The sequence below is a fragment of the Balaenoptera physalus genome, assembly GCF_965194825.1.
Source record: "Balaenoptera physalus genome assembly, chromosome: 21".
NCBI lineage: Eukaryota > Metazoa > Chordata > Mammalia > Artiodactyla > Balaenopteridae > Balaenoptera > Balaenoptera physalus.
The window spans coordinates 27,938,658-27,953,285 of record NC_138902.1 but is presented as its reverse complement, the minus strand read 5'-3'; positions in this window follow the sequence as shown (position 1 = coordinate 27,953,285).

The window sequence follows — 14,628 nt, the reverse complement described above, 5'->3', positions numbered from 1 at the left end:
TCCCTGCACACTGAGGATGCAGAAATCACATCACTCTGATTGACCTTGGCTGTATTGTGAGGAGACCGTTTTGGTAACCACAGGTTACTAGCATTGAGTTGCTAGGTGACCAGTTGCACAGAACTTCACTTAAGTTACTGAATAAAAACTGACTTGGGATCTTTAGTTGGGGTTGACAGCAGTGCTACAGGAATAAGGACTGGTTCCCAGAGCAAGTCTATAAAGAGCAAAGTGGTGAATGTATTTTCAACCACACAATTTCTCCAACAGGTCAACTGTAATTCTCATACAGCTGAACCAGAGTCCTGAAGTGAATATTGAGTAAAAGCAGCCATATCTTTATTCCAAAGCACCTGAATTCACTGAATTTTATTAATACGCTATTTTGTTCTATCAAATAAATTCCACTCCTTGATTCCTTAAAACAACTTCTGCAGCAGTTTATAGGTAAAATTATAAATTTGCATAATTACTTCATTTGAAGTTATTAAACTGCTAAACCAGCAAAAGTGATTAAACTAACTTTCACTGAACTCTAATCATTCAGGGAAACAATACCTTTCCCCTCAAAAAAGTACCAATTTCCTAGAAATGCACTTCATGGCTTTATTTCCTTTGCTAACTGATCCTGGTCATTTAATTCAATCTCTTTTATAAAGTTAAAATTATAAAGATTTAATTGACTTTTGCTTCACTTCCAATTATGTCTAATTTGTTTCTATTCAGTCTCATTAAATCCAATTATGGTTGGACTAATCGTAATTATTCCCAATAGTTCATTTACTCTAAAATAAGGACTCTCTCCTTTGTTAGTTTCAAGTAATTTTTCAACAGAGTTAGGTAGGGTCTCTTAATTATATTAATATAAATGGCTTCCTATATGCATCGATAAGTTTGCATTTAGCACTTAGGCAATCCCTGTAACTCAGCAAAGCTAGCAAGACCTTAGATACAGCACAGTAGCTATATAGGTAGCTTCCCAGTAGCCGTCATTAGTATCAGTTGTAATTGGTAATCAGTTGGTTTCACATTTCATTACCCTAGTTATAGAAACTTGTAAAAAACTACAGAATTTGAATAAAAGGAAGAGAAGGGCAATATGAATAACATTCACAGACATTTGGAAGAGGTGGTACTTTCTCAGAAATGATGCATTCCTAGAGCAAGATCATTTTGTATTTTGTTTTTTAAATATCTATTTCCATTTTGACAAATTATCATAAAAGCCCAGAAAGGAACACGTATAACAAAATTTTTTTAAAAGGTAATCTGGGCTTTCATTAAAGACTATATTAAAGATTCATTACTAATTGTTCTTAGAAGGAAAAAGCAATAAGTTACTTTTGTATGATGAAAAGCAGAGAGTACGAGAAAATGGAACAATAAATGTTTCAAGTGGGAAAAATGGGATTTTTTTTTTTGGTTTCTTACTGATTTTCTATCCTGATATCAGAAAATATGGGAAAAGACAAAGCACATTTTTCAAGACATATAGGACTTGAAACAAATGATTGTTAAAAATTATTTTGCAGAGCTAACAAAAATCTCTGTGACTCATTTCTTCCATCTAAAGAACCTAAGATACTGTATGATTCTATTTATATGAATTCTTGACATAAAATTATAGAGATGAAGAACAGAATAGTGGTTACCAAGGGTAAGAGCTGCAGGGGAAGAGCGTAGGTGTGGCTGCCAAGGGATACATAAGGAAGCCTTGTGGTGATAGTACAGTTCTTTATCTTGGTTGTAGTGGTAGTGATGACACAAATCTACACACGTGATAAAACTGTATAACTATATCAGGTTTTGATACTGTACTATAGTGATGTAAGATGTCACCATTGAGAGAAAATGAGTCAAGAGTACATGAGATGTCCCTGTACATTTTTTTGCAAGTTTCTGTGAATTTATAATTATTTCAAAATAACTTTTAAAACATAACACCTAAAATCCATCACTTCCAGAAAGAAAAAAAATGAGGACTAATGGATCTGTTCAATAATGTCAAATATGCAATAGTCCATAAGAGAGCCATTTTCTGTCCATTCACAATGTAGCCATCATTTAGCCTCCTTCTGTTGTGCTCTGAAGGACTTGAGCACTTCCTATAACATTTGTTACTAATTTCATACTGAACCAAAAAATGTAAAATGATAGAATAATTGTCTGTAATAACTGTGAAATAAAAATTATATCTCTGCCCCTGGTTCCTGACACAGAGCTCCTAAAAATCCCTGTAGTTTCCTCATTGATAAGAGCACTAGGAGCATCTTTTGTTCCAATCTTTGACCCCATCCATGACACAGGGCTACTAAGTCCCCTGGAAGTTCCTGGTAGTAGTGTCTTTTGTCTTAATGAGCTCCTGGGTGGGGCTGGTCACCAGAAAGGCCAAGCCAGGATTAGAGGCTTGGAATTTTCAGCCCCATCTCCCATTCTCCAGAGAGGGGAGAAGAGCTGGAAATAGAGTTAATAATTGACCATGCCTACATGATGAAGCCTACATAAAATCCTAATAGTATGCAGTTTGGAGGGCTTCCAGGTTGGTGTATACTTCTCCGAATCAGGAGGGTGATGCAGCCTAACTCCACGGGGACAGAAGCTCCTGTGTTCAGGACCCTCCAAGACCTTGCCCTAAGTATCTCTTCAATCTAGCTGTTTATCTGTATCCATTGTCATATCCTTTACTATATAATAAACAGATAAACATAAGTATTTCCCTGAGTTCTGTGAGCCACTCTAGCAAATAATCAAATCCGAGGAGATTGTCATGGGGATCTCCGATTTACAGCTGATTGGTCAGAAGCACACATAACAACGTAGACTTGCAACTGGCATCTGAAGGAGTGGGGGCAGTCTTGTGGGACTGAGCCATTAACCTGTGGGACCTGACACTATCTCCAGGTAACTAGTGTCAGAATTGAGTTAAACTGTAGGACAACCTACTGGTGTCACAGAATTGCGGGAAAACACATACCACACACACACACACACACACACACACATATACACCCACACATCTGGTGTCAGAAGTGTGAGTGTGATAGTAACAGAAAAACAAAAGGAAGAGTAGAGTAGGTTTTCTTTCCAATAACAACTAGTATTTTTATTTATAAGGGAAATAATGATAAAAAATTAAACATTTGGGGTAAAGGATAGGATATTGATAATGTTGCGATGGCAAAATACATTAGAAAGACAACAAAATAAAGGAACTGGAAATAAAATAGCTCAGTACTATGAGGAAATCCTGGAACTGAGAAGCAGAAGAGCTGAGGTTACACTGTGTTTCTGCCTTAAACCTGATGAATAAATTTGGATAACTCACTCCCTTTCCCTGAGTCTCAATTTTCTTTTCTACAAAATATTGATAGAATGACATAGACCATCTCCAAGGTCCCAAAATACTGGCATTCTCTGACTCTATATAATTGGATCTCTAATTTCAATTTTAATAATACTCATGTGCTGCACTGCAGGCAGTATGTCTAAACACTCATGTTGGTCCTAATAAATAATTAAATCTAGCATTTGGCAGCTGGAGGCTATTGCACTCTGTTAAGTATTCTTGAAACTCATTCTATCAGTGTATCAAGAAAAAATGCTAACAACTTAATAGACATAAAGCCTATTAGCAACGGCAACTGCTGTGTTATCTCAGAAGACCTTGTGAGGATAATGCTAAGAAGTGGTTCATGCTGAAAATTAGCCTAATTTTCCCCCAAGATGCATCAAAATGATTAACCATTTCATTCATAGCAGTTCGCTGCTCTGAAATATCCAAATATCTTCCTAAAATTTACAGTTTCCAGACTGACATTATACCAGTTCTTTATGCAAGTATTAATTGCATCCTCATTTGCTTAAGCATCATGAATAATAGCAACCTTGCAATTCATTGCAACATCTTTACACATTTGTTTATACTTGTGATCATAATAATGTCAACCTTAAAATTCTTATCAAAAAACCCAGGAAAGAAAACATGTAACACAGGGCTAAATATCTAGGATGCCCATAAATAGTCAAAAGATAAAAGGCAATACAAGTAATCTCTGACAGTGCTATGAAAAGACATCAAGTTGAGCATTATCAAGTTAATGAAAAAAAATTCTTAACCAGCTGCTGAACATTAAAGTTATAATGTCTGCAACTGAGATATAAGCCTATTCGAGAATAAAGGTAATATACACATGAACATCTCTGGTAAACTCTAGCTGACCCCAGCATGAGAGAAAACAGGGAGGAAGTGTAGTGAGATATTAGATCTCCCAATATAAGGCTTGACTCTCCAGGAGGTGAAGGAACAGTATTACTGCCCCACATGACTCTTTTCCATCTGTTTTGATCATCCAGGCAGGCCTATACTGAAACAAAATGAAAGCACTAACATACAGTTTCCTTGGCTGCATTTTTCTTAGTTTCACACAGAGAAATGCCTAGTCATAGTGTCACACACCGCACTCCTAACCCCAGGATTTTGCATTCTCAGGCTATTGGTCACAAAATGCACAAGGCAGTGCAAATACATCACTATAACTAGAAATACTGCACAAAAGACACATTCCACAGATGGCTGGTCAGAGCAAAACAATGATTCTGGGGCACCAGAAATCCCACTTGACACAATGTCCTAGCTTCTTTGTGGGCTACCAGTTGATTCCTATCCCCCTGAAGGCACAACAGAATAGAACACAGACCAATCCATAGAGTAGCCACTCAGGGGAGGGCCTGACATTAAAAATTCTGCACATACAGGAACAAAATGAACCAGTGGGATTCTCTTTTTGGGCAATTTAAATTGGGAATGTATAGAAATCGGGCACTTGGCAATAGAAGACAAAGTGGAAAAATTATGAGATAGAGAGAGGTTTTGAAGGACCAAAAGTGAGCCAAGTTTAAACCAGGAGTTCAGAGTAACTGCTGGTCCCTCCCCAGCCCCAGTCTAGGGACTGAGCTAGAGTACAGGAATATCATGGAGATAATTTATAGCTCAGATCCAAGAGATGATATTTTTAGCCACCAAGTTGAAAGGGAGCTATATTCCTAGTGCCAGGCTCTCCCACACTTTATCAGGGCCAGACAGAATTGGTGTGGATACTTTTACCCACCACAAAATGATATAATAAGGGACAAAGAGAGTTTTAAGAGAGAACATTCAGAAAGCCAGAGACTAGCCCTCTTACCCTTCCTCCAATTTGCCTGATTACATGAGAGGTGGGTAGTGTAAGGCCAGCATGCTCAAAAAGTCTGTGAAATTTGGATCACACCAGGATCCCAAAGAGTAAAGATTGGTGTGTCAGAGATTCTCAGGCCATTTGTGGGCCCAGAATAGCCAAAGAAGACAACAAGGTCACAGATGGCCAAATAATCTCCCTCATCAAAGGGCTTCAAGTAAGCTAAATGGACTTTTATGGAGGACCTACAGATAGAACTGCCTGCTATTGGTGGGAGGAATGAAGCTATACCTTGTATAAGGCTAAGAAAGTGATACATAGCTTTCCACTAAAGACCACTGATTTCCCACAAAAAGACGAAGTCTTGGCTGCCTATACCTATATTTCCAGAGACCAGACCAAGTAGACAACAACCCAGAGCCACCAGTGACATGACAATGAAACAGCTGCTCAACTACCCTTTTTAGACAGGACGCCCTCACCCATAATAAGAGACTGCCCTCCTTCCTTTCTGCCTGCTCTTTCTGGACATGAAAAAAAAAATGTAGTCATGGAGTTTAGGGATAGCCTGCAAGAAATAAAAAGGAAGCTGAAAGGAAGAAAGAGCTTAGAACTGTGAACAGTGATTGAGATATTGATATCTGGCTTAAACTTTTAAAAATATTACCACAGTAACCCAAGGTTACTAAAAATGGGACGGGATATGGTCTAGGGAGACTAGGAGTTCAAAATTAAGAAAAGACTAGAGTGAGATTCCATTTCATTAGTCTTCAGAGAAATATAAGAAAACATTGGGATAACACTATACCTCCACCAAAATAACAAAAACTTAAAAATTGAAAATACCAAGTGTTTACCAGGATGTGGAATAACTGGAACACTCATGTACATCTGGTGAAAATCAAATTGGTACAAACAATTTTGCAATATTATTTGTTGATACTAAAACTGAACCTTTTCATATCTTGTGGTCCAGCAATTTCAACCCTAAGGACATACTCAACAAAAATTAATACATACTAATATACACATATACCGAAAGTCATGTACATGAATGTTAATAGCAGCATTATTTTTATTTTTTTATACATCTTTATTGGAGTATAATTGTTTCACAATGCTGTGTTAGTTTCTGTTGTACAACAAAGTGAATCAGCCATATGCATACACATGTCCCCATAACCCCTCCTTCTTGAGCCTCCCTCCCACCCTCCCTATCCCACCCCTCCAGGTCGTCGCAAAGCACCAAGCTGATGTCCCTGCACTATGCTAATAGCAGCATTATTTTTAAACAGTTAAAAAATGGAAGGAACTGAAATGTCCATCAACAAGAAAAGATAACTATGTGTAGGGATATATGCACAGCAGTAATAAATATGAAAAAACTATTTCTACATGCAGCAACATGTATTAAATCTCACAAACATAATGTAGAACAAAAGAATCCAGCCACAAGTAAAATTCACTGTATAATTTCAGTTATATAAAATTTTAAATCCAGCAGAACTAATCTATGGTGTATGAAATCAGGAGAGTAGTTTCTTTGATGTGGATACTAAGAGTGTTAACCAGAAGAGGGCTTAAAAGGGCTTTTATAGTGCAGGTAATGGCTGGATTGCAGTTATAGGGCCATGTTCAATTTATGATGATTCATCCATCTGTATATGTTTGACTTGTTCAACTTTTATGTATGCATACTATACTTTAGTAAAAAGTTTATTTGAAAAATATATACGCATCCCCTCCAAAAAAGGCATGTTCTATCACATTAATTCAAACTGATAATGAGAAAATCCTAAAAGCTACCAGAGGTAAATATACATTACACACAAAGGAACCTAGATTTAAAATAATAATAATAATTACTGTAGACATCTCATCAGAAACAGCAAAAGCCACAGCAATGAGACAAGAAAAATAAATAAGAGGCATCCGAATTGGAAGGAAAGAAGCAAAACTGTCATTATTTGCAGAAGACATAATACTATATATAGAAAATGCTGAAGACTCCACTAAAAAACCATTAGAGCTAACAATTGGATTCTGTAAAGTTGCAGGATACAAGATCAATAAACAGAAATTTGTTGCTTTTCTATACACTAATAATGAACCATCAGAAACAGAAAGCAAGAAGACAATCCCATTTACAATCACATCAGAAGGAATAAAACACCTAGGAGTAAACTTAACCAAGGAAGTGAAAGGCCAGTACACTGAAAACGATAAGACATTGATGAAAGAAATTAAGACAACACGAATAAATGGAAAGATATTCCATGTTTATAGATTGGAAGAATTAAAATTGTTAAAGTGACCATGCTATCCAAGGAATTCTACAGATTTAATGCAATCCCTACCAAAGTACCCATGGTATTTTTTACAAAATTAGAACAAGTAGTCCTAAAATTTGTATGAAACCACAAAAGACCCTGAATAGTCAAAACAGTCTTGAGAAAAAAGAACAAAGCTAGAGATATCATGCTCCCTGACTTCAGACTATAATACAAAGCAATAGTAATCAAAACAGTATGGTACTGGCATAAAAACAGACACATAGATCGAAGGAACAGAATAGAGAGCCCAGAAATAAATCTACTAATATATGGACAATTAATTTATGAAAAAGGAGCAAAGAGCATACAATGGAGAAAGGTTAGTCTCTTCAATAAAAGGTGTTGGGAAAACTGGACAGTCACATTAGAAAAAAAATGAAACTAGACCACTATTTCACACAATACATAAAAATAAACTCAAATGGATCAAAGACTTGAATTTAAGACCTGAAGTCATAAAAATCCTAGAGGAAAACATAGACAGTATGTTCATTGACATCAGTCTTAGCAATATCTTCCTAGAAATAACTTCTCAGACAAGGGAAACAAAGCAAAAAATAAACAAATGGGACTATATCAAACTAAAAAGCTTCTGCACAGTGAAGGAGTTTTATGGTTTCCAGTCTTACATTTAGGTCTTTAATCCATTTTGAGTTTATTTTTGTATATTGTGTGAGAAAATGTCCAAATTTCATTCTTTTACATGCCTCCACTATAGGAGACCTGACCCTCATTCCAATAATTTACAGACTGAAAAGAAGCACAAAAGGAACAGTTGCAAGGGGTTATGATTGGGAATGATGGAGTGAAAGAAGAGATGCGAAATGGCACATTTAAAACTGAAAATTAATACCAATGTATATTTCAATCCCAATTACAACCTACAAACATATTGAAAACTCTCCATTAATTGAGGAAGTATTTAGGAGAGCATTACAGATTACCTAAAAGGACTAGTACTCAACAACAACAAAAAAGGAAATGTGGGGGTTATAATATTATTAATAAATTATCTCAGAATTCCTGCCTTTGGGATATTTAAACAGAGGCTAGAAAATAAGTCATGAGGTGATGCAAGGAGAGATCTTTTACAACTTTTTACCATATGGAACAGACACCTACTTCCTCCATATGCTCCCATGAGGGCCAGACACGAGCTTTATGTTTTTCTGCCTCCATTAGCCTGGGTTCCTTCTCAAAAGCAGAGTCTGAGCTAAGGGCTTTCGTGCAGGTAGTTTATTTTGTAATTAATACCTGGGAATAGGAGTGGGAATATCGGAAGAGTGAAATAGGGAATGAGGGAAAATCACTTCAAAGGTACATTATCTAACTGATGACCACTGCAGATAACTGAAGCTCAATACCACTGGGACATGGAGGAATCTGTCGAATGAGTTGTTTGTGTAGAATACATTGAAAATTTTCCACCCAAAGATGTATTTACCCACCAGTTCTATCCACCATTGCTCAAGGGCAGGTGCTCTCAGGTTGCACCTGTAAAAGGTGGACAGAGAAGATGAGAGGCGGGGCATAAGATGTTGGATGTACTGTCCCCACTTGTGACTATATACTGTCTTCTACTTCCAAATGTACAGACTGTTGGATTGAGAAAGAAGGTGAGATACATGCATTGCTCCTGAGAAAGGCAAATGTAAGCCACTATCAGGGCAGAGCAATCCTTCTTAGTTGTCTTTGATCACCCTGAGACTCCTATTAGTCACGTGCACTGCATATAGTTGACACACCATTAATGTATGTTCAACTGAGCTAAAACATCTTCAAGGACACCAGTGATGCGACCTAAAGGCAGGAAGGAATACATCACTGGAGGGGTCTCTACGTTCTGCCATCCAGCCAACATCAATGCGCTTGTATTACTTATATGTAGTATCTTATAATATATATCTCATAATCCCCAAAATATCTCAATACTTTGAATATGTCTTGGGTTAAATAAAAAGAAACTACATTACAATGTTATTTGATGGGAAAACTTTAATATATTGAATAGTATCCCCAGAGTTGGACTCTACAAAGGCTGGGGGATCCTCCTATCACCTTGGGAGGAGAGGGTACCACCACCATCCCGTCCCATTTCCTTCTAGGAGAAATATCACATCTTTCTGGACACAAAGGGGAGACTAAAGAGCTTTGGTGCAATGCCTATGATGTGCTGTGTCACCTTGGGGTAGTTATGAATCTTCTCTGTGCCTTAGTTCTTTATCTTTAAATGAAAGCATTTGGAGAATTCCTGGCTGTCCAGTGGTTGGGACTCTGTGCTCTCAAGGCCGAGGGCCCGGGTTCAATCCCTGCTTGGGGAACTAGGATCCCACAAGCTGCACAGTGTAGCCAAAAAAGAAAAAAATAGTAATAATAATAAATTAAAGCATTGGACTACATGATCTGAAAGAATCTTTCCATCTGAAAATTTTTATTTTATTTTAACTTTTCTTTAGGTATCAGTCTTCTAAGGAAAGATTTATTGTTGCTCTTCAATATCTCCTCAATTAATAAAATCTTTTCAAAATGCTGGTAGGCTGCCAATGAATTTGACAAATATGCACACATCATTGTCACTGATTTAATTTTACTCCCCACTGTGAGGTTCTATAAACTTTATAGTCTGTACTAAGTCCAGCCCTTGTTTCATATGTATAGCTTTTTTTCCACTGATTAGTCTGAAAGCTACTTGAATATAGAGCTTTGAAAGTCCCATCTGCCCTGGAAGGGCTTAATATTATTAAATTGAATAGGATTGAAAGTAACTTTCTGAAAACATATAGCAAATTGATGTTAAAAAAAAAAAATAGGAATAATAAGTCTACTAAGTTTTTTCCTTTCACCATTCAATTCCACATTCTATTCAACAGATTTATTGAACACTATTAGACACTGGGTGTCAAAAAGTGTTTAGTATACTGCCAGAGTTTTCACTGTAAAAGGTGTAAGAGAAACATGACAAGTGTGGCATTAGAATTATAAGCCTCGGGACTTCCCTGGCAGTCCAGTGGGTAAGACTCCACGCTCCCAATGCAGGGGGCCCGGATTCGATCCCTGGTCAGAGAACTAGATCCTGCATGCATGCCGCAACTAAGAAGTCCACATGCCACAACTAAAAAAAAAAAAAAAAAAAAGATCCTGCATGCTGCAACGAAGATCCCGCATGCTGCAGCTAAGACCCTGCGCAGCCCAAATAAATAAATAAATATTTTTAAAAAAGGAATTATAAGCCTCAATATTTTGAATGTTTTGGGTTAAAAGAAGACTATATGTTGCAATGATATTTGATGGGAAAACTAAAAAGGAAATAATTATTTTGACCATAATTACTTTGAGAATTCAAGCAGAATGCAGGTCATAGTTCTTCTCAGAAAGATAAAAGAGAGAAGGTTGAAGACTCTATTCTGGCGATCTATGAACTGTTGGAGATCAGTCAGAGACTTGCGTTAAGTTTGGAACTATACATGCTTTCTTTTTTCTTCTAATTACAATTCTTTTCTATGTTACTCTCATTCGAGAAGGAGAAATGAGTGTGACTTTTTTTATTGTTGTTGTTATTCTTATTGTTTTGTTTCTTTTTCTGTTTTGTTTTCATCTCCCAGGCAAGCAGTCAAATAATGTTTAACTGTAAGTCTCAGCCCCATCTGATATTGTTCCATGATAACCACAAAGTTTGGAAAAAATATTTGTCATAGGAAATAGTATTTGTTCATTGGGTTTTAGAGTACTTTTTTAATGAGAAATTGAATTTTCTCACTTAAGCTGTAAATCAGTTTGTCAGCTTTGTTGTGACTAATCCACACTCTGTAAACAAACTCACCAACTTTGTGCTAATTAATTTCCCCCAATCTTTTTCTCATAAGAAATGTTTTTCTGTCCAATTTTATCTGTGCCGAGTTGCTCAAGGTTACCTGGAGCTGATTCTGATTCAAACAAAATATAAAGCTTTTTCTTCTATAAAAGGGTGTCCCCTAATTTTGTGGTTGGGAGCCATATGTGAAATTATTTTTATAAAGCAAGTAAAGGTACCTAATTTGGGTGATTTTATTAATTACAATATTTTTACCTTGAAGTCTTCAAGGTACTTTCAAATTTCTTATCTCAATTGACTTTCATAATCATATTGTGAGCTAAGTACATCCCAATTTTATAGAGACGAAAGAGGTTAGTAACTTGCTAATGTTTGTTCAACTTGCAAGTTAGGGGCTACCAACCAGGTTTTCCTTGATCAGAACCTCATTCTGAAACTGCCTCCAGAATCCAAAGAGACTCAGTGTTGAACACTGACAATACAGTCAGTGCTGTCCACCCTAGCACTTTAAATCCCCTTAGCTCTTTTATTTCCTTCCAGTTTTACTGAGATATAATTGACATGCAGCACTGTATAAGTTTAAGGTGTACAGCATAATGGTTTGACTTATGTATATCATAAAATGATTGCCACATAGGTTTAGTGACCATCCATCATCTCATATACATACAAAATAAAATAAAATAAAATAAAAAGAAAAATGTATATTTTTTTCCTTGTGATCAGAACTCTTGGAGAAATCCCTCTAATTCTTTGTGTCAGTCTCTAACCTTGTGTCTCCCTTTTCACCTACTTTACCTCATCCCTTCCCAGGAGGCCAAATGGAAGGAAATTATATTTAAAAATCATCATTCCCCCATTTTCTGACCCACATTCACTTGGTGAATATTTATTCACCTATTATATCAGACCAATTTGCTGATACAGCTGTTAGCAAGACAGACAAAATTTTTAGCAGAACTCTGCAAAAGTAGTGTTTGATTCTTTATTTTTCTACCATTTCAATGACTTCGTTTTATTTTTGTCTTCTATTGAAACCTCTCAAATCCTTTCTGAGGTAGAGTTGAAATAAAGATGTAATTTGAGATCATTATCATATAGTGATTTATTTCTCTTGCAAATTTATACTAATCATAGTAAATATTTGTCTCATTTTTGGGTTTGGTTTTGTTTGGGGTTGAGGGGGAGTTTTTCTTTTGCTACTTTCTCCCTTCCTAACCATGCCCTGACTTAAGTTCCCTCATTCATTGGGTTGGCTCTTTGGAAGATAAATCCAGAAACCTGCCTCTCACTGAAATCAAAAGGAGTTTCCCTTCCAGCTTCGGTGCAGCCCATAGGCAGCGTATGACCAGACTGAGGAGGGCGGCTCATCGCTCTCACAGCTTGGACCCTCGATCCAGCGATGCCAGGACGGCAGCGTCACGGGATATTTACTCCAGTAACAAGATGCTGATCCTACTCTTCCTGCTCAGAGATAAATGCAAGAGTTCCTGCTTCCTGAGAACTTTTGATGCCTTCTACTTCCAAGGCTAGTTTGCCAGCCTCCAATTGATTCTTTGAGCCTCATTCCCATCACTACCATCAATATCTTTCCAATAAAGTCCTCTTTCCTTTAGTGTTATTTTCAAATATCTGAAACCAAAGAGCACTAAGTGACATGTTAGCTAAATGTAACAAGGCTTTACTGATACGTTCAGAAAGCTTCAAGCTTCACAAAGGGGGTCAGATCGCCCTTAGCACAGGACACTCACAATCTAGTCTGTTATAAGTGCTCAATAAATTTTTATAAAAGGGAAAGGAAAAGTGGAGGGAGGGAAGGAAAGAGGGGAGGGGGGGATAAACACAAGCACTTGGGAATTAATTCCATGTAACCATTTCTGATCAAAAATGTCAAGTTAGGAAAAAAAAAAAGATCACTGGAAAACCACTTCATTTCTTCTTAGGTACATGTTATCCCTTGAAAGAACAGAGAAATTATAGTTTATATATTTTATGTGACAATTAAAGAAAATTAGAGTCTGAAGGAAATTCAGATAAATACATGGAAATACAAAATTAGACACCTAAAATTCAGAAAAGTTGGTAAATATTAATGAAGTGAAAGATTAGGCAAAGAAATCAGGGAGTGGAGTACGAGTTATAGAGTAGACCTGGGGGACTTCCCTCGTGGCACAGTGGTTAAGAATCCACCTGCCAATACAGGGGACACGGGTTCAAGCCCTGGTCCAGGAAGATCCACCATGCCGCAGAGCAACTAAGCTCGTGCGCCACAACTGCTAAGCCCGTACTCTAGAGCCCATGAGCCACACTACTGAGCCCACATGCCACAACTACTGAAGCCCACGCCTAGAGCCCATGCTCTGCAACGAGAAGCCACCACAACGAGAAGCCCGTGCACTGCAATGAAGAGTAGCCCCAGCTCGCTGCAACTAGAGAAAGCCTGCACACAGCAACGAAGACCCATTGCAGCCAAAAATAAATAAATAAATAAATGTTTTTTTAAAAAAAGAAAGTAGACCTGAATAAAAGAACTAAGTTATTTTTAATGTAGTTGAAGGACACTGGTTGGGATGGCAATCTACAGGATTCTGGCTTTTCTACTTATACCACTCTGATGGCAGTATAGTGCTTAAAAGAGATAAGGAAGATTAGAAAAATCACAGGTGATCTTTCTGCTTAAATAAAATTGTATCTGAAACCAGAAAAAAAAAGAATTTTTGTAATGGTCTCCTACTGTGGAAATCTCTATTTTAATAGACATTTTACATGTTCTTTGATTATTTGACTGGTTAGATTTCCACTACTTAAAATGCTTTTCCCCTCAAGTCTTGTTATTTGCTGAGGTTTCCATTGCAGATGCCTTCTATCCCCTTGTTACCAATTCCCAATTAATAGAAAGATTCCATCTCTCTACAATGTAACCTCCAGGTTTTATTGATGCTGCTTTTAACTCACATCAGTTATGTAACCCAGGACCCCTGATTTGCTCATGTTTTCATTTTGTGGCGTAAAACTTAACATGTCCAGCAGAAACATGAATAAGCAATTATCTGTTAAATCAGTATTTCCCAGATGCAAGTTACTTAATGTTTCTATTAACCCTAAGAATGGCAAAATTATGCAGCCTGAACAACCAGTGAGTACTCAGTGGGAAATTCAGCTACTGTATATACACAATCATCATTGTAAAACAAAAGAGAAAAAAATTAAAATGTCTCTCTAGGCAAATAAACCTTTTGAACAAGCCTTCTTTTAACATTTCCCTATGTAATAAAATACAAATCAAAACAATTTTAGGTCACTTACAGAG